We start from the raw sequence: 18,488 nt of genomic DNA, 5'->3' as shown, positions 1-18,488 counted from the left end.
GGAAAAGCTGTGCTAGCACAATACCATAAGGAAAAACAATTCTTTTTTTTTTTTTTTTTACAATAAACCATCAGGAAATATGAAACAGCACGTACCTCATAACCAGTATTCGAACCAAAGATTTTATTCCTCAAGGAAAGACCTGGTGGCAAACATTTAGGGCCTGGTATGTCAACTTGAATGGGTGTGTGACTGTCTCGCATCATTGTCGGATTACAGCAGCTAAATTTAATCAGATGATGCTTGAGACGAACTATTGCTCCACAGTTGCAAGTAACGGACCTTGGATTGTTGCAAGCCCACTGTCTGGTTTGAACCTGAAAATAAGTACCTTGTTAGAGGAAATTAACGCAATTTAGAAAAATCTGCGTTAATTTTAGTCGAGTTAATTTCTGTAATCGTTAATTTTCGCGCCGTTAACTAAGTGTAGCATACTTTCCGCGAGCTTAATTTCCATTATTTTGATCCCAAATTCTCAATACACTTCTGATTAGACGTTTAACGTTTTTCCTGTTGTCTCAACAAGTTCAGTTGTTCAGAATTTCCTTCATTTTGAAATGTTACCCTCAGTCTTTCGCGTTGATTTTCTTTATTCGAAAATCGTTTTCCACTTTACTTGCGTTGATTCAAGTCGCCTTTTTCTCCAATACCTTAATTCCATGGAGCATTAATTTTCTATAATAAGGTATTAGCACCCGTTTACACAGTATATAGAAATGTTGTCCTGAAAGAGAGGGCTACCCTCCCAACAACTCTAGTGAGAGTTTACATGAAGGGAAAGCTGACCCTTTTACTCGAGCCAAAAGCGGATTCTCGGTGTTCGGTAAAAATATTGTAAAAACTGGTTAAAAAAAGACACTACAGCTGGACGATTTCAGCTAAAAAGTTCAATTTAAATAATTAGTTACAACGTTTCGGCCTCGGGAAGTTTTCAGTACACAAACAGATGAAAGATAATGACTATATAATATATCTAGTATCCAAGTCAGTTGTACATGATTTCATGAAATGGTAATGGAATCAAAGAGTGTACAAGTGAAGTTAGCTCACCTCGAAGTCTCTATCTACGTCGTGATATAACACAAAATCTCCAAGTCCCATGAAATCTTTCCATACCGTTCTGTTCAGACAAAGTATAAAACAGAGATGAGTGTTGGGATAACAGTTGTTTAACCTACCTTTTAAATAATACCATTCCTTGAGCGCACAAGGGCAAGGGATGATATCTAAGGCCGGTGATGATTTATTTTGTTATAGTCAATCCTGAAATATATTTTCTTGTTATATAGCTGGAGATCTTTTCCCAACAGTGGCTGCTCTCACTGTTTGCTTAGAGGTCAATTGACATCTACTAATGGAACAGTTTCCCCGCCAAAATCTTTGCAAATCTATGACGTCAGAGGGTAACAGTGCACTGATACCTGCGAACGTTGATCGCTCGTGACATTTGTTTTCATAAATTTGTAGACGAAAAAGTTTTTTCTTCGTGGGCTATATAATTTTGTTTCCCAAAACCAGTCATTAAGTGTTTCTTAATGTTTATTGGTGCATAAACATAATAAGAACACCCTTAAGTTTGGCTTTTTTTAAAGTCTTTTTATACTCAGAAGAAAATGAAGTTTTCAGTTTCCCACAATTACGTTTATCAAGACGATACAAAAAACATGAAAATAATTAATCATAACTACCATTACCGCTGATCTATAAACAATTATTGCACAAAATCATCTCTCTTAAGTCGCAGTGAGCACTAACATGGCGAAGCAATGCTTCTGTATGAAGAACTACGTAGATTCGTTGAATAAATGCCAATTTTGCATGCCTGGTACCGTGAACGATATTGGTACTTGTTTTAGATGCAATTTCACGCTCGTCAACATGAGATTACATGAGCTCACTTTCACACAAAATTTTGTTAAGCTGTTCCGCCTCTGGATGCACCTCGATGTATTGTGTGCTGGTAGTATTTCAGATAAGGTCTACCTGCTTTCAAGATTGAGCAAGCGGTAATGAGGATCTGTAACACTCTTGCATTTATAGATTTCTCCTATACTCTGACGCACAACTACCTGCAAATCATGACAGTAAAAAAAATGTTTCAACCCATGTCATTAAGTCTAACTAAGTCTGCGGGAAAATAATGGTAATGACCTTTCTTTTAAATAAGATAAAATTAAAAATAAATCCTTTCTTATGTACATCATGATGAATATACGAATCATTAAATCCTTACCATCCTATACTAAGGATATGTTTCAATCAATCAGTCAAACTTTATTGAATATTAACACACTATACATAGTGTTTTCATACGCAAGCTGTAAGAAATTACAGATGAAGCATAAGGCATGTATAAGGAATTGTGCAGTACTATCTAAGGGATTTTATTTAAGAGCTGAGGTAGTGTATAGATATGTATACTGCTATCCAGAAAACTATCTTCTTTTCATCTTGGATCCAACAGCGTCTTCAAGTAATATATAACAGCGCCATTGATCGTACCTATTAATAGCTAAACTACCTATTAATTTTTCTGGAACTTTTTTTGACCTTCTATCCACAACACCAAAATTTTTCCACCAAAATTATTATAGTTGGAACCTCTCGTAAGCGGCCGCGACCCGTCTTTTTCCTGTTGTTTTTACCTCTTGACGCACGGTCTGATCTCTGTGTTCGCTGTATGTACCACGCTACTCAGAGAATACAAAAAACTTTAAGTGACAAAACTGCGGAGGTTAACATAGCGTATTGATAATTGCATGCTGTAAGTTCTCCTTAAAAAAGTGTATTTGTCGTGTCGGGACCCCTACTGGGAAAAGACGCTCTATGGTTTTATTCTTGTAAGCGACCACCTTCCGTATTAGCCACCACTGCATCTTTACAAGTTAGACGGTCGCTTACGCCGGGGAGGTTCGATTGTATTAAGCACTCACCGGGACTATTGGCAGGTCAACGTATTTCCAAAAGTTAGGAAGCAGCATTTGAACGTTGGTGATTTTAGGACTTATGGCTTTCCATCTACCGGCTTGTGGATCACGAATCGTATGGCAGGCCACTCTTACAGTCACTTTTACCTCTTTCATTCCTTTAAGAATAAAGGAACACTCATCTTTTCCCACCAACAAACCAGCAGAGAGGTAAAGTCTCACAGACAGGCCATCAGAAAAACGAACTGGTATCGTGGGCTTTAAAGTGAAGCTCACGCTATATGGATCCTTGCATTCATCTATTGTAAGAACAGAAGGAGTCACCTGAAAAATAGGGGGAATTAAGGCGTTCTGTTCAATTCGAGTTTACCATGGGTGCCAGAAGTTTACCTGATTCCTAATTATTGGCACAAAGCCGCGAAGCACCTAGAAAAAAAAGACCGCGATCCATTCTAGTATTCTGAGAACGGACCTTTTGATCCAAGGTAATCCAGGTTAAACTAGGACGAAACATTTATATTTTAAAGGTCTTAATCATACATAGCCTTTTCTGTGAGCCTTCTTTCGTAAAAGGAGAGGTGTTTCATTCTGGAAAAATTGCATTTAACACCTATGTTTGCATCCAATTCAAATTTAAAACTGGTGAAATGAGCGTGGTTTTTTGTACAAGTTTTTCGCTTAGACGAAATTTTTTACGTATTCAAATAATATATCTACGATTTAACTTTAATAGCCCACATTCGATATGTTAAAATTCTAACTTAACTCCGAGGCTTTAGAGTCAAACTTGCAAATTTTCAAGACTTCTTTGTCTCGCAATTCCCAAAAGAGACTTGAGCACAAATAGTACAGGAAAATGGTGCAGAAAACATGTAATATTGTTCAAATTAGTGTCAAAAGCACGAAATTTGGCAGAGGTATAGAGGTCCATGCCCTGAGTGATTCTGGATAGGACGTCACTCCCCAGATTGAATACTTCCAGTTTTATAGTCATGGAATTAATTATCATGTAAACAGCAAAAACACAGCTTTAAAGTTAAAGAATGGGTCCGAAATTTATAAGAGCCATAAGATAAACTGTAGTGTGCGGAGCTATCCAAAGAACCGCGCCCTCTGATGGATACTTGCAGAAATTAAGACAAGGAATACGTTATAAAAAAATACGTAAATTTATATGCACTGTTTAAGCTTGTATATACTACAAACTCTTGTTTATGGATAGATGTTAATGTTACAATTAATTCTAGATACGACCTCCACGCACCAAACTGAATACTTCCAGTTTAATAACCATGGAATTAATTATCATTTAAACGGCAAATACACAGCCTTAAAGTTAAAGAATAGGTCCGAAATTTATAAGAGCAAAAAAATACAGAGTACTGCATAGTGATATCCATAGAACCACGCCCTCTAATAAATACGTCCAGAAATAAAGGCGAGGAATACATTATAATAAAAATACGAAAATTATGCACTGTTTAAGCTTATTCATACTTTAACTCTTGTTTATGGATAAGTTTTAATTTTATAAATAACTTTACATGGGACGTCACGCCCCTTTTCAAGTACTTCCAGTTGAACAGCTGTGAAATGGATTACATAAATAAATGCAGAAAAATAGCATTTCTAGGGTGGAATCAAAAGATTAAAAAATGTCACCATGATAAGCTACATTGCAATGAGTATTTCTATGGATGAAACCACGCCTTTTAGTGGATACTTACAGATAAATAAAGGTTGCATTGGTATTACTAGAAGTGTTCAATTGGGCACCAAAAGTGCCTGCACATGTCATAATTCTGTACTTCCACCTGGACAATAATATTTCCATTCACTCATGATGTTTTAAATTATGCAACGCCCTTTATAAAGTGCTTCCCGTTGAAAAGTCATGGAGTTAATGCTAATGCTGACAAGGCATTCCGCTATATCGAGGTTCACAAAATTACAGCTGTTTTGTGTCCTCAGAAAAGCGTAGCTTTACCGGCATTTCATGCCCTCACCGGGTGTAATCAAGTCTCGTCCTTTTAATAAAGGCAGAAAAACTGCTTGGGACACATGGAAGGTCTATGAAGATCGATGTTACTCCAGCGTTTGCTACTCTAGGTAATAACCCCAACACTGAAGCAGTTTACGAGACCCTTTCCCTCCTGGAGCGCTTCGTAGTTCTAATGTACGACAGAACCATTAACTGTGTTTCTGCAAATGAAGCAAGATTGGATTTATAACATAACACATATATAAAACTTTATTAATGTGTCTTGGAATGTCTAGCCGATGGGGTTAAGAACCCCTCTACTAATTGGGGACACCCAACAATATAATATAGTTACCTAACAATATAATATAGTTAAAAACCTACTAACTATCAACTAATGAAATAATTGATTTAAAAAGATTAAGAATTACAAAGGATGCAATTGGAGCAATTGTCGTCGTCTATCATTACACCTAGATCAAATTTACGAATACAATTTTTGAAACTAAATAATTATGGGAGAGTTCTGATTTCGCTTGGTAGCTTATTCCACAACTTTGGTCCCAGGTAGGTGAGCGAGTGTTTACCATATTTATTGGTCCTAAATCTGGGAATGGCGAACTCTGCCGTCCTCAAGTTGTAGGGTGAGCAATGCGCGTGAAATAGCTCGGATATTTTGATGGGGCATAGTTTGTGTTTCACCTTATACATAAGGATAGCAATATTTTGCAGTCTTCTGTTCTGAAGAGTCGTTAGGTCACTTTTGTCCAGCAATGCTTGGTAGCTTGATTGCTTATCTAGGAAAACTGCGCGTAGTGCTCTTTCTTGGACCCGTTCAAGCTTTCTTTTGTCGGTAGCACTACAGAAATGCCAAGTCAAGTGGCAATAGGTTAAGTAAGGCAATATGGCTGATTTATACAGAGTTAATTTAGCATTGGTAGGGACAAGTTTTTTAAGCCTTAACATTACACCTACTCTTTGACTCGCCTTCTTACATATTTCATTAATGTGAGTGTTAAAATTCAACTGTTCATCTATGGTGACCCCTAACAACTTAAGACAGTCAGAAGATTCGATGGTGTTTCCTTGAAAGTGTAATGGAGTGTTACTTTCTGTCTTGTTATGCTTTAAAGTCATAGTTTGATATTTGCTCAGGTTTCCTTGTAGCAGATTGCTAGCGTACCATTCGGAGGCCCTATTGGCATTCCTCATAAGATTGGTGTCAGCCATTTCCACAAGAACCAGAATGAACGTAATTCCACCCACGTTTGCTGCTCTCCTGCAGCATGTTAAGCGAGCAGCCTACATGACAGGCCATTGCTGGGGTCAGGCCCTCACAGCCAGTCCAAATCTCCCGTCTCCATCAGAATGGGGTTGGCAGTAATCTTCAAGCGGTCAGTGGGAGCCTGTATGGACTCCACTTCCAGAGGTGTCCAAGGTTTCTGAACTGTTGCTGAAAAGTAGCTGTCAGTATGAGAAGGGATGTAAAGGGCGATGCAAATGTGTTAAGTCACATCTTCCATGTACTGCCCTGTGCAAGTGCAGAGGACAATGTGAGCTGCAATGACCATTTGTTGACTCGTCTTTAGGTGAGTAAAAACAGGTTGAACCGCTGCTGTTTGAGTAAGATTATACAGCATTTGTAACGCCAACTTTGGACTCATGTTTTTTTTTGTCAAAAAGTAAAGTAAATGGGATCGGAAAGAAGTGCAGATCGCAGATCATATCAGGTTAATGTGGCATACACTATGCCTTTGGTGTTTAGAATTTGTCATAAGTTTTGCACGCCGGCCTCTAAGATCGAGCTTTGATTTCATTAATAAAGGAACCTGATAACACAGCCAGGAAAAGAGAGAAGGGATTGCGTTGCCCACGAGAAATCATTCAAAGCCTTAGCTCGGAAAAAGTGTCTGGTCATATTCTTTTTCATTTTGTGAAATTAATTCCATGACTGCACAACTGAAAGTACTCAATAAAGGCGTGGAATTATTTTAGGCATAATAACTACATGGAAATATTATCGATGACATGGAAGTATAGAACTATGACGCGTGTAGGCATATTTTTGTTTCTCTATATTGTTCACTTTCGGTAATACCAATGCAACATCTATTTCTTTGTAAGGATCCACCAAAAGGCGTGATTCTATCCATAGAAATACAAACGGCAATGTAGGCAATCACGGTGACTTTTTGAATCTTTTGATTCCACCCTAGAAATAATATTTTCCAGCGCTTTGTATGTATAATCCATTCCATAGCTGTTTAACTGGAAGTACTTGAAAAGGAGCATGACTTCCTATCTAGAGTTGCTTGGAATTCTACTCCACTTTCTGTTAAGACTCCCAACATATCTAATTTTCGTAAAAAAATTAAATCGCTACTCCTTAATGTTCCAGGTAATGAAGATAATTATTTGAATGTTAATTATTTAATAGAATATTTTGTGAAGTTAACCTGATATGCTGTATATACCTCCAGTTGTAATTTTCAGTCTTTTTCAAATAACAAAATCCCCTGTACTTGAATTTATATGTAAGGTGTTTCTTTCTGTATGTTTTTGTATTTCTTTTCTTTTCTTTTTTCTTATGTGTTTTAATAACGTCTTTACTTAAAGTCTTGTCCTGCCTAGATTAGCATTATAGCTATTTGCCGGACATAAAGTATTGTAAACTTTATATTTCTTTAAATAAATACATTATTGTTGATGTTGTTGTTGTTGCTGTTGTTGCTTAAACAGAGCACAATTTTCGTATTTTTATTTAATGTATTCCTCGTCTTTATTTCTGGAAGTATCCATCAGAAGGCGTGGTTCAATGGATAACACTGTGCACTACATTGTATCTTATGGCTCTTATAAATTTCGGACCCATTCTGTAACTTTAAGGCTGTGTTTTTGCTGTTTAAATGATAATTATTCCATGGTTATAAAACTGGAAGTATTCAATCTGGAGAGTAACGTCTTATCCAGAATTACTCAGGGCATGGACCTCTATATCTCTGCAAAATTTCGTGCTTTTAACACTAATTTGAACAATGTTGCACCATTTTTCTGTACTAAAAGAAAAGCAAACCAAATAAAGAAAAATGACCAGAAAGCCTAGGAGTCATGTTAGAATTTTAATATATCGAACGTGGGCTATTATATCAACATGCCTGACATTGAATTTAGTGTATCCTGTCTTTTTTTTTTTTTTGTTTTTCATTCTTCAGGATTCTGAATTTCTGCAAAGAGCAGTTTCTTTACCTTAATACCAGCAAAAAATGGCCGTAAAAGGGACATGGGCTCGGACCACGGATTTGCTTTCATGGTAGTGTACTTTGCTTTAACTTCGCATTGTATCTGACAGTGTTAAAACAAGCAAAACATTAGTGATGGTTTTAGTCAGGGGGGAGCTACTTCCCATACATTCCCTTAAATTGAATAAAATTCAAACGATGTTCTCACAACTTGCGAAGCGATCATCAAGGGTCTTGCCAGCTTATCTGTGTACCGATCATGCGCATTACGTCAAAAACCAAAGATAACGGTTTTTGAGAAGGAACAAGAATCTCCAAAGGCAATTTTTAACTGGGCTGCAAAGGGGCTATTTTTTCTGAGGGGAGAGGGCGGCTATACACACTCAGGCTACTACAAAACCTTGTCGCCGACCATTGCATGCGACAGAATCTCATGTGAGACTGAAACATAAACTCATTCAGAACATAGTACCCTTTTGAAAGACTTTCGTAGCCAAAAAAAAAGAGTACCATTTTTAAGTGGGTGCTGTATAATAACTTTTAAATTCCACCATTATGAATAAAAATAAACAAGTTAGCCATTAATTCTAAGCAGGAGCGATTTTCATTGTTTTCACGCACCCGTTCTCCAATCCCTGAATGCCCCAAAATATAGCGTGACAGTATAAAGTGACTAATTTGACGTAACCGGAAATTCCAAAAATTGTTGTGCTTCTACAAGCATAAAGTGCGACGGACGGAGCTGATTTACACTAGACAGAAATATTGTATTGTATGAAAACCAGAAGTATACTAAAGCAGACAGCCAACAGCCCATTGATCCCGCCTGATCCAGGGGCCTCCGACTGCACTGAGACTTTGCTGCGCTTTTCACAAACACGAGAACTCTAAACTTCAAAAGCCACCTTCACAATTGTGTTTTTCGCTGCCGTCAATCATAATTACGATCACAAGCGACGAACCTTGAAACAGAGAAACACAAAACGGATCGAAATCCACAAATCACAAACCAGTTTGAATCCGTGAAGTAAAGTTTGTTTCCTAAGAGGTCCGTTAAGATAAGATGATTGACAGCAGCGAAAAACGCAATCGTCGTTTGGCTTCTGAACTTCAGAATTCGCATGTTTGTGAAAAGTGCAGTAAATAGACGATCCTAATTTGCGGTCTACAGTCTACATGAAAACGCACAATTTTTTCCACAAGATAAAAAATATTCAGTTTTAAGATTTCCCTCTTGGTATTTTTCTCTAACTTAAAGGAATAAAATCCTTTTGCATTTTGTGACCTAAAAAAGTTTAAAGATTTCTCGCTCGCATGTTGCTTCCATCAGCACGCTCTTCAAACAATGTATTTTACCCGATACCGATATGAGTTAAAAATTCGCTCGAGTTCATTGCTTGTCTCACCCATGACTAACTTTTCTTCGTGGACGATAATTATGCCGCTTTATAACTCCTCCGAAGTTTTTGTGCCAGCTAAACAATATGGAGTCACTATTCACAGTCCTTGGATATTAAAAAGATTGAACGTGACGAACTATTGTGACTTTATTTACTTCTGATCGCATCTTCAAGCGAAGTCTCTCTTTTCAAGCGATTCATCTCAATGCACAATAATTGACCCTTATATAAGTTAAAACCCTATGGTTCATTTACTGAGTATGTTACTGCTGTTTTCGCCCCTCACATTGACTGAGTTCGTTCGTATTCAAAACACCTTTAGGAAAATAAAGGTCATATAAGTCATGTGTATTATGTTATGGATTATACGCTTTTTTAAGTTTCCATTTTGGGGTGACTTCAGTTTACATCTCCATAAAATGGAACTCGCTAATGCCAATATAGCGTGCTTGCTGAATGGGCGAAAACAAAGAATTGTGATCACAAGATCATGTACAAATTTAATGATAAAAGCTTAGCAAGATACAGATACAAACAAAAGCAAACCCCCTGAAACCTCGACGTGGGCTACACTTGTATGCTCTACTCAGCCACCAAACCTTGTCAGTAATAGCTCCTATTTTCCTCAAGTCAAGCATTGAACTTGTGTGCGAAATTCTCATTCTTCAAGGCCAGAATTTTCTTGTAAATTTGCCGACTGGTTTCCCCGCGTCTTCCAATCGCTGCAGATGCACTACCGCTTACTCGTTCTTCAATCTAGCCGACAGTTGTAGAGTCAAAACAAATCAGGAAATAATGATATTCACGACCAAAAAAAACTACACACATGTAGCTATTCAGGTCCAGGCATTTCGTTGAAAACCAAAGAAACTAAGGTTATTTAGCCGCAATGAATTAAGAAAGCTTTTGCTTTAACAGAGATAAAAGAAATTCACTTATGCATCTGTGATCAAATCCTGTCAGAAAACATTTGCCGAAAAATGAACCACAGGAACTAATTACTCAATATGCATGGAACAGACCGCTTCATAACCTCTAAATGTAGCTAAATGTGAGACTCAAAACGGCAAAAAAAAAATTGCTCAGTCAAATTGTAGAATACTCGATGCACTGTATAAATTACGCAAAAAGAGAGTAAGAAAAACCTCTGTTGTTGAAGCTACTCTAAGGTCACGTTTCACACTATCACGAGATCAATCTCTCTTGTCACGAGCTATGAGTCATGTTTGGCCTGTCAACACTTAATTCAAATCGGACTAATCACGAGCTGCGTAAGAAACTAACCAATAAAAAACGCCGACATATGTCCTTGCGATTCTGCGGGATTCGAACACGATATTGTGCACCAATTCGCAGACGCTCTATACAGAAGGTTTAGAGCGTCTGAGAAGCAGGCAATTTTAGTGACGTCATGTGAAAACCAACAATTCGTTTTGACTTTCAACTTTGAATTCAAGGTGTTGACTGATCGTAATGAACGAGGTGAATTGTTACCACTGTTGTTGTGAATTCGAAGGGTGAATCTGTTTATTCAGGTATGTACGCTGATATTTATAAAGCTCTCTTGAATAGACTTTACTTCTGATAAATTTGACACTTTCTCCAGGAATTTGTTTCAGCGTCATATATAACTTCTTTAATCTTTCAATGTCCTCGCTCGGCAAAACGATGTTAACCTACAAACTCGATCGAAATGCTCCAGCCCGCGTTGTTACCGGTTTAAGAATTTACACGGTTGCAGTGACTGTCGCTTTCGTCTTGCAATTTCAGTACCAAGGGACAAATACGATATGCGAAAAAAAAGCAAAGAGGCATGGTTATTTAATTTCCTCTGCCGGTTCGCTTCAGGCTTCTAAAATATTGACTGTGGGAAAGATACTGCAATTATACGCTGACCACCACGCAAGGTGACCGCTTTGTAAGTTATGAGAACATCGTTTCTCGGTCCCAGACCTCGTCTCTTCTATTTTCTTCTTCCCCCACCCCTGCCCCTTTGCGCTTGCGGTCAATAAATCCCCCGCAGTTTATTTTTTGTCACGCGCGCTCGACGGACTTTGAAGAGAAAATAGAGGGTCTGTGAACAGGCTAAGGACAAACGAATCACCACGTTAGTTAGCGCGTCAAAGTGAGGCAAATGTGTGTCGACGACAAATGTAATCTGGAAAAGACCTCCCTTATTAATTGCACAGGACACCCAACACAAATTAGGCGTTGCGTTCTCGTACCTCGATCGTAATTATTACTAGTAATAACCAAAGGTTACGGAGTGCGCGCGACAACGATCGAAGGTCAAAACGCTTTTCTCCAGCGCTGTGCTTTGCGTACGTTTTTCGTGACAGATGGTTAAAACACGCGTGATCAGATTACGAGTAATAGAAGGTCCAAATGCGCGCGATCAAAGTGCGTTCTATGCATTCCTTACATTCTTAGTGGAATTCCAAAGGAATGCTGGCTACATACATGCGACGCATGCGTAATAACAACCTGAAAATTAGGATTGCGGGCTCCTCTTGTCGCACGCAATTATTATTTTTTCATTTCCAGTGTTGAAATTGACTTTGAAATGGAGAGGCCCAATCTTCTATTTCGCCAACAACGGTGGTTGACCTTGCACTTTGACGACGTCATAATCCTCCACAGATCATTTTGTTTTTAAAGGTAACCATAAAAAGAACATTTTAAAAATACAACACTGAAAAAAAATGACCCACACAAAATTACTTACCCATTGTCCTGGGTAATAGTTTTTACCAACTCCTCTGAGATAAGAGCGAATTTCGTTCTTTCCTGGACATGGTTGGTCGTTCGTTCCCGCACCTTCGTTAGTAGGTTTACAAAATTCTGGCTCTGTATACACATGTCGTCCGTCCGCATACCAGTGAACAACGTATGAGACATTCTTCCATTGCATTATCGTGGGATTAATGGGTACTTTGCAGACGAGAGTGACCCCTGCTCCCTTTTCATCTTTATGTGTAATACTGGGGCGGATCAAGTAGCTTCTAGGAAACTTCACCGGTGAAGCTGAACGAAAGTATAACAATATTATATCAATAAACAGTAATGAAATAAAAAATAGTGACTGTATTTTGAAAACAAAAATGACGTGACAAGTTTAAAGTGACATGATTGCTCTTCCTTTATTTTTTCCTAAGTTCCAGAAGGTTCTAGTGTGTCAAGAGATGTGTACAAACGTTTCGCGAGGGATGAGGGAGGACATGGAGGAGGAGGTTCAGCATGTCTGAAACGCTAGTACACGTCATACATTCCCGGTTACGCGTCTACCTGAATATGTGAGATAATGGTTTTCTCAGAACTAACGTTCTCGTGGACTTTAAACCCAAGGAAACTTGGGAAAGGTTTCGAGTTTTATTTTATGTTGTTTTAGGTTTTTTAGGTTTGTGCGCAAATTCTATCCCCTGTACCCTTGCGTTAAACTATTTCATTATTTTATTCTTGCTTTTTTTATTTATTTATCATGGATGCCAGAAATCCAGAAATTCGCATACAGGTATGAAAGGTAAGGACTTTTATTCCAGCCGTGCTTCCACACAAAGGCCAGGAAATTCAAACAACAGATAATGAACTTTAACTTACCCGAACATGTTTTTAACGAATTTCCTGATTGTCCATACGGGCATGGCTTTTCATTCCCTGTGAAATGCAAACTCGTATTTAAAATACCGCAGTGTAACAAAACTGCCGTAGACCTCTTCCATAATGGCACCCTATCAATATATTCCTGTATATGTATGATAATAAGCCTTTCTCACTGTTATCAAGAGCAATATACAAAGAATTCTTACTTTCAAACGAGACCAGAAAGGCTCATTTATACACTTATGAAAGAATAAATAAATGAGCCGCCATTATGAAACAGGTTTATCGCTAGACCCCCACCCTCAATGTCCGTCACAATAAGAATCAGAACAAATTGTGCTGTTAAGACCTGAAAAGGTGTCCGGATGCCCGCAATCACGAGGTTTTCCATGTGATAGCAATTTTTTAAGTTTTGCCGTGGCCGTATTGTCGGGATATTTGTCATAGCGAGATTTCAGCAAGCCGAGAGGACTCAACTCCGTGGCCCTGCAATAGCAATTACAGAGCGATAACTTAAAAAAGGAAGCACATCGAGACGAGAAATCAAGGCTATTGCTGAATCAACATTTTCTTTGAAGTTTTGTAGAGCTGTTTACACCCTTTTTTTAGAATTCAACAAGCACGAAGCATTCGATCAATATTGTGCTACGCTGCAAGCAGTTCTACAGTGTGTACAAGAACCTCCGACTCGAGGGGACTCGACAAGAAGCCTCACAAAGCGCGTAACGCGAGACTGAGTCCACAGACCGCCTGTCTCTTCGTTTTTCCACCCCTTCCGAATTGCAAAGCCGTCAATATAGTTTTTTATATATAGACGACTTGCAGTAATGGAAATCTATAAATTTGGTAAAGCGAACGCATATGCCAGCGTTACATGGAAATTGGCATGCATACGTTGTAGCTTCGGCTTCTTTTTGGAATTTTCGAATCTATATCTGTTTTATGCATCTGGGACTCTAGAAATTTCCATGCCCATCTATGAAAAACTCCAGGGCGGTGACAAAAAAGAAAAAAAAAACTAAACGCTATCCGAGTGAAGTATAGCAAACCATCAACATGCTAATATTGTTACGAAATGATAAACACTTAAGCCTCGAGACGTGCAAGCTATCATGCTAACTAAAATTTTGGCTTTTCATTGAGTACAATACTTCAACTCATTCTATTTAGAAACATTTGAAGTAGACTCAGTCGAACAAACATTTGTGGTCAATTGTATCATTCCGACCAAAAGCCGAATTTTTATAAAACCGCCTCCGTTCAAAGGCAAAATATAAGTATTAAACCGACTTTCCATGAAGTAGGAAAGGATACCAAATAGTTAGTAATTATCAACGCAACTATTAGGTTAACGGTCGACGTGACGAGCGTTGACAAAATCACACAGTCACACTCCGGGTTCAGTGGAAAATTGGTGACTGAAGGTGCACGTCCTCTCTTAATTAGCTTGTTCGAGAACAACTCCGGGGGGGGGGGGGGGGGAGGCTAATCCCACATATGGGCTATAAGCCAATCAACAGTGTAAATGCTTTTGCCTTTCTAACTCTGATATAGCGTATAAGAATCACCCTCCATCTCCGGAAGAGGAGTGTACATGTATTTTTCTTAGCTTGACTTTGAAACAAGGTGGATTTATTCCATATCATCCCTGATTATTTTTTCTCCAGCTTTGGTGCAAAACTACGCCCCACTCGTCGTCGGTGGATCTGGAACAGGTCCAGAGTCTCAAAGACTTAGCGAGACACTCCCATATTACATTAAAAGAGTACCCCCGGGGAATAACTTCATTGAACTTAGGATCGAAGGAATTTTTGCCGGTACGAAACAGCTCTAGAAGTTGACGCCAAGTGGATGTTAAAATTGTAACCTACAGGCCAGTAATTTACCGCGGACGTTTCGCTTTCAAACATTGTCGACCTGTTTGCTGCTTTTAAGGAAATCTTACCGGCGCAATAGGCAATGCTACATGAAGGCATCGGTACAAGATAGTAGACGAAATAGTTGTCTGGACAAAATTTGACGCCTACGTTGAAGGAATGGAAGCAACCGCCATTTCTTTCATTGATGTTGACGCATGCCATGACTGTCACCGGAGCAGCCTTGGTGGAAGGACGAGGATGCGTGCCAGTCGGGGTTCTCAGCCATATTGGATGCAGGGTTCCACAACGATTTTCGTCGACTTTTGTGGTAGGCATTTCGCCACCGACAAAGCTTGTAAATCGATACCATCCTGCTTTCAGACCTTTGTCGCATAGCGGAACTTGGCCTGACTTGTAGTGACTCCGCGTACTGCGACGAGAATTGTCAAGTTCTTGATGTCTTGCCTTTTGACAGCAATCATTCTTTTTGCATGGCGGGATGGTTTGACCAGATGAGATACGTACGACAGCCAGAAAGAGGATTGCAACTCGGAGATCGAGAAGAGCGAAATAGATAGCCATCTTTCCACAATAGTTGTAAACCTCTCTCCTCTGCAAAGGCCTCTTTGTGTTGTGGGGAGGCCTGGGAGAAAGAAAAAGAGAGCGCTCGGGGAACGATGGGAAGGGGAAAGAGAGAAGAAAGTATTGGTCTGGTGCCTTGAATCGAACCGGCAAGCTCCCGCTCCTCTCTCCCACTCGGTTCCGGAAATTGAACCAGTAAATTCTTGCTCCTCTCTCTTACTCGGTCGCGGAAATTGAACCAGCGACATCAAGCTCTTCTCCTCTAATGTGGTCATGGTACTTTATTTAACAACGGGGAATTGTTTAGTGATCCTGTAATGTTAATATATCCAACAATAGAATCACTTGCTGTTAGAAAAATTGAACTTGCTTTTTGTTAATTTTATTTTTTACCTCCCTGTTCCATTACGCCATTTCGGAGGTTTCTATAGTGCTATATATTTTAGTGTTGCCTTTGAATGATGCAGAACAGTGAAACTGCAGATTGCTTTGAAGATCCAAGATATTCCTTAATGTTTCAAAACAGCCATTCGATTTTAAAAGTGAGTGTTTCGGATTTAACGCATCTCACCATTAGTGCTGAAACCGAAGAAATTCGGAAACTGAAAATGCCTTTTAATTGGGATAAATTATGCAAATATACTTACTACTATACTGACAGCAGCTACCATGAAAACCCGACTTGCAGTAACATTTCCCGTCTGATAAAGTTCCCTGGTTGACGCAAAATGTTTGTTTACAAGCTCTAGTTTTGCTTAAGGCCGTGATATTACATGGTGTTCCCCCACATTGCTCTCTTGCATCAATCTGTCTACTGCTTGTTTGAGTTTCTCCACACCGGAATGCTGAACACGAGCTCCATGACGACCATGGAGAATAGATACATGCAGACGGTTTAGTTCCATAACAGATCCTAGTTTCTTGCAACACGGAGGGGCAAGCTGTTCCTCCACAAATAGAATGCCTGATTATATATCGTGATCGCTGCTCAAAGCCTGATTTCCCGCACTGCACTGTGCTGCATACTGACCATGGAGACCAAGAACTGACCTGGCAGTTAATTGGGGTATTTCCGTAACACATTCTTTTGTCTACCATGTTGGAGGGACAGCCTGCCCCACCGCAGCTTGGATTGGTAATCACGCGCCTTGTCCTTTGTTGGTTACCAGCGGTTCCACACTGCAAAGCGCTGCACTGTGACCAAGTCGTCCAAGAGCTGACCCGACAATTCACTGATGAACAGCTACGCCGCCTCCAAGACTGGCTCTCCTTTATAAACATTAAAGTTACTAAGAGGAAAATTAAAGCTTTGATCGGTTTCTTTGGAAGCATCACTGACCCTTCTTAATATCAAGAAAATATTAGGGATTCTAGTATAAATTTTTTTTTCGGAGCTTACTGCCAAGAAAACGAGCCTAGAACGTAGTGATACAACAAGGTCAGCACTTCCTGAGATTGCGATAAGGATATAAGCGGATATGACAGGGCTCGCAGGAAACGGATACTTGATCGATGAAGTGGTGCGATTTCTTCTGATAGAATATTTTAAGCCCCACAGATATAAGTCCTTCAAAAAGCCAGACAGAGTCACGAAAGAAGAGGTTTTAAAAATTCTAACATTTTCTTGTTACTGAAATCCTGTTTTCCGATCAATTACCGGGGTCCGGATTGGTTAAGTTACCAGGTGGTAAGGAGTGTTGCTTGATGCAAGAAAAGGGCTCAACTGAATACTGCTTACCTTACATGACAGGTCGCACGAGGCTTCAAAACACACAAACCATACTTTATTTTCATACTCATAATTTTGCCACCTTCGCCCGAAATAGCAAAAGCTAGACGAGGCTGGCGGGGAGGAAAGATTACAGTAGTCATAACAGATGGTATTGTAAAGTAACCTAAATGAACTATGTGGATAAATAAGAATTACAGAAATCAAAAGCGAAAGTTACAAAATAGTCTTACAGAATGGAATTACAAGACAAATTTATTACTCACAGAACCTATCAATTATTAGTGCATTGAGTTGTGGCTGCAGAATTTGCAATTTTTTGTAGGAGAATGGGCACTTCAACTTAATCGTCCTCTGCTGCCACTATCGAGAGCAAAAATTCATGAAATATATTTTTTTAAAAGCTCCTTTGGAGATTGACGAAATTCGGAATTGCGTTTCAACGTTTAGCTCCAAACCTGGAAAAAGAATCTTGATTTAGATTCAGTCTTGAAGTTTGGACATAATATTTTCCAGACGAAGAAAACCGGGTCTCCTGCTTTGAATTAGCTTTAGTGAAGAAATCACAGATGTTAGACTGAGCATTCATGCAGGAGACATCAAACATTATAGAAGATACTTTTTCAGCATATAACATTTGTAAGGGTAGAATTTTTGAGGAAATAAATAAAGGCACGGCATGGGCTCTGGGTTCAGAAAAATACATCAAACGAAGGACTCGTTTTAGAAGCACGAGAATTTTTGGTAAATGGGTTTTGGCAGCTTGACCTCAAGTCGGCAAACCGTATATCAGATAAAGCAATATCAATGATTGATAAATATTTAAAAGGGTTGTACGTGGGACGAAGTGCCAAAGACGGGCAACAACTCAACAGTTCTGTTTACTTTTAATGCAACATTATTAATATGAAGTTTCCAGCTTAAATAAATGCTGTCCAATAGGACACCAAGATATTTGACAAGGTCTTTACAATGAAGAGTGGTAGTAATTTGAGTACAGTTATCAATCAGTACGAGTAGTTAACCGAGTAGTTAAACTTGCGTTGATATGGACGAAAGATAACATAGTTTGACTTTTTAGCATTGAGCGTTAACTTATTTGCATTGAGCCAGTAGAAGACTTTGAGCAGTTCGCTTAATTGACGGTTTTTTCAGGAGATTTCAAATTAGT

At 38.9% G+C, this 18,488-nt stretch overlaps 1 protein-coding gene and 1 pseudogene across 1 annotated transcript in view; both read right to left on the bottom strand.

The window, feature by feature from the left end:
* Window positions 1-15,648, bottom strand: part of LOC140947945 (von Willebrand factor D and EGF domain-containing protein-like) — a 46,460-nt pseudogene extending 30,812 nt beyond the window's left edge.
* Window positions 1-18,488, bottom strand: part of LOC140947587 (von Willebrand factor D and EGF domain-containing protein-like) — a 140,620-nt gene that overhangs the window by 41,046 nt on the left and 81,086 nt on the right. The window lies entirely within an intron of this gene.

The sequence above is a fragment of the Porites lutea genome, chromosome 9, assembly GCF_958299795.1.
Source record: "Porites lutea chromosome 9, jaPorLute2.1, whole genome shotgun sequence".
Lineage (NCBI taxonomy): Eukaryota > Metazoa > Cnidaria > Anthozoa > Scleractinia > Poritidae > Porites > Porites lutea.
The sequence above is the reverse complement of the archived record's forward strand: the minus strand, read 5'-3'. Positions and strand labels throughout refer to the sequence as shown.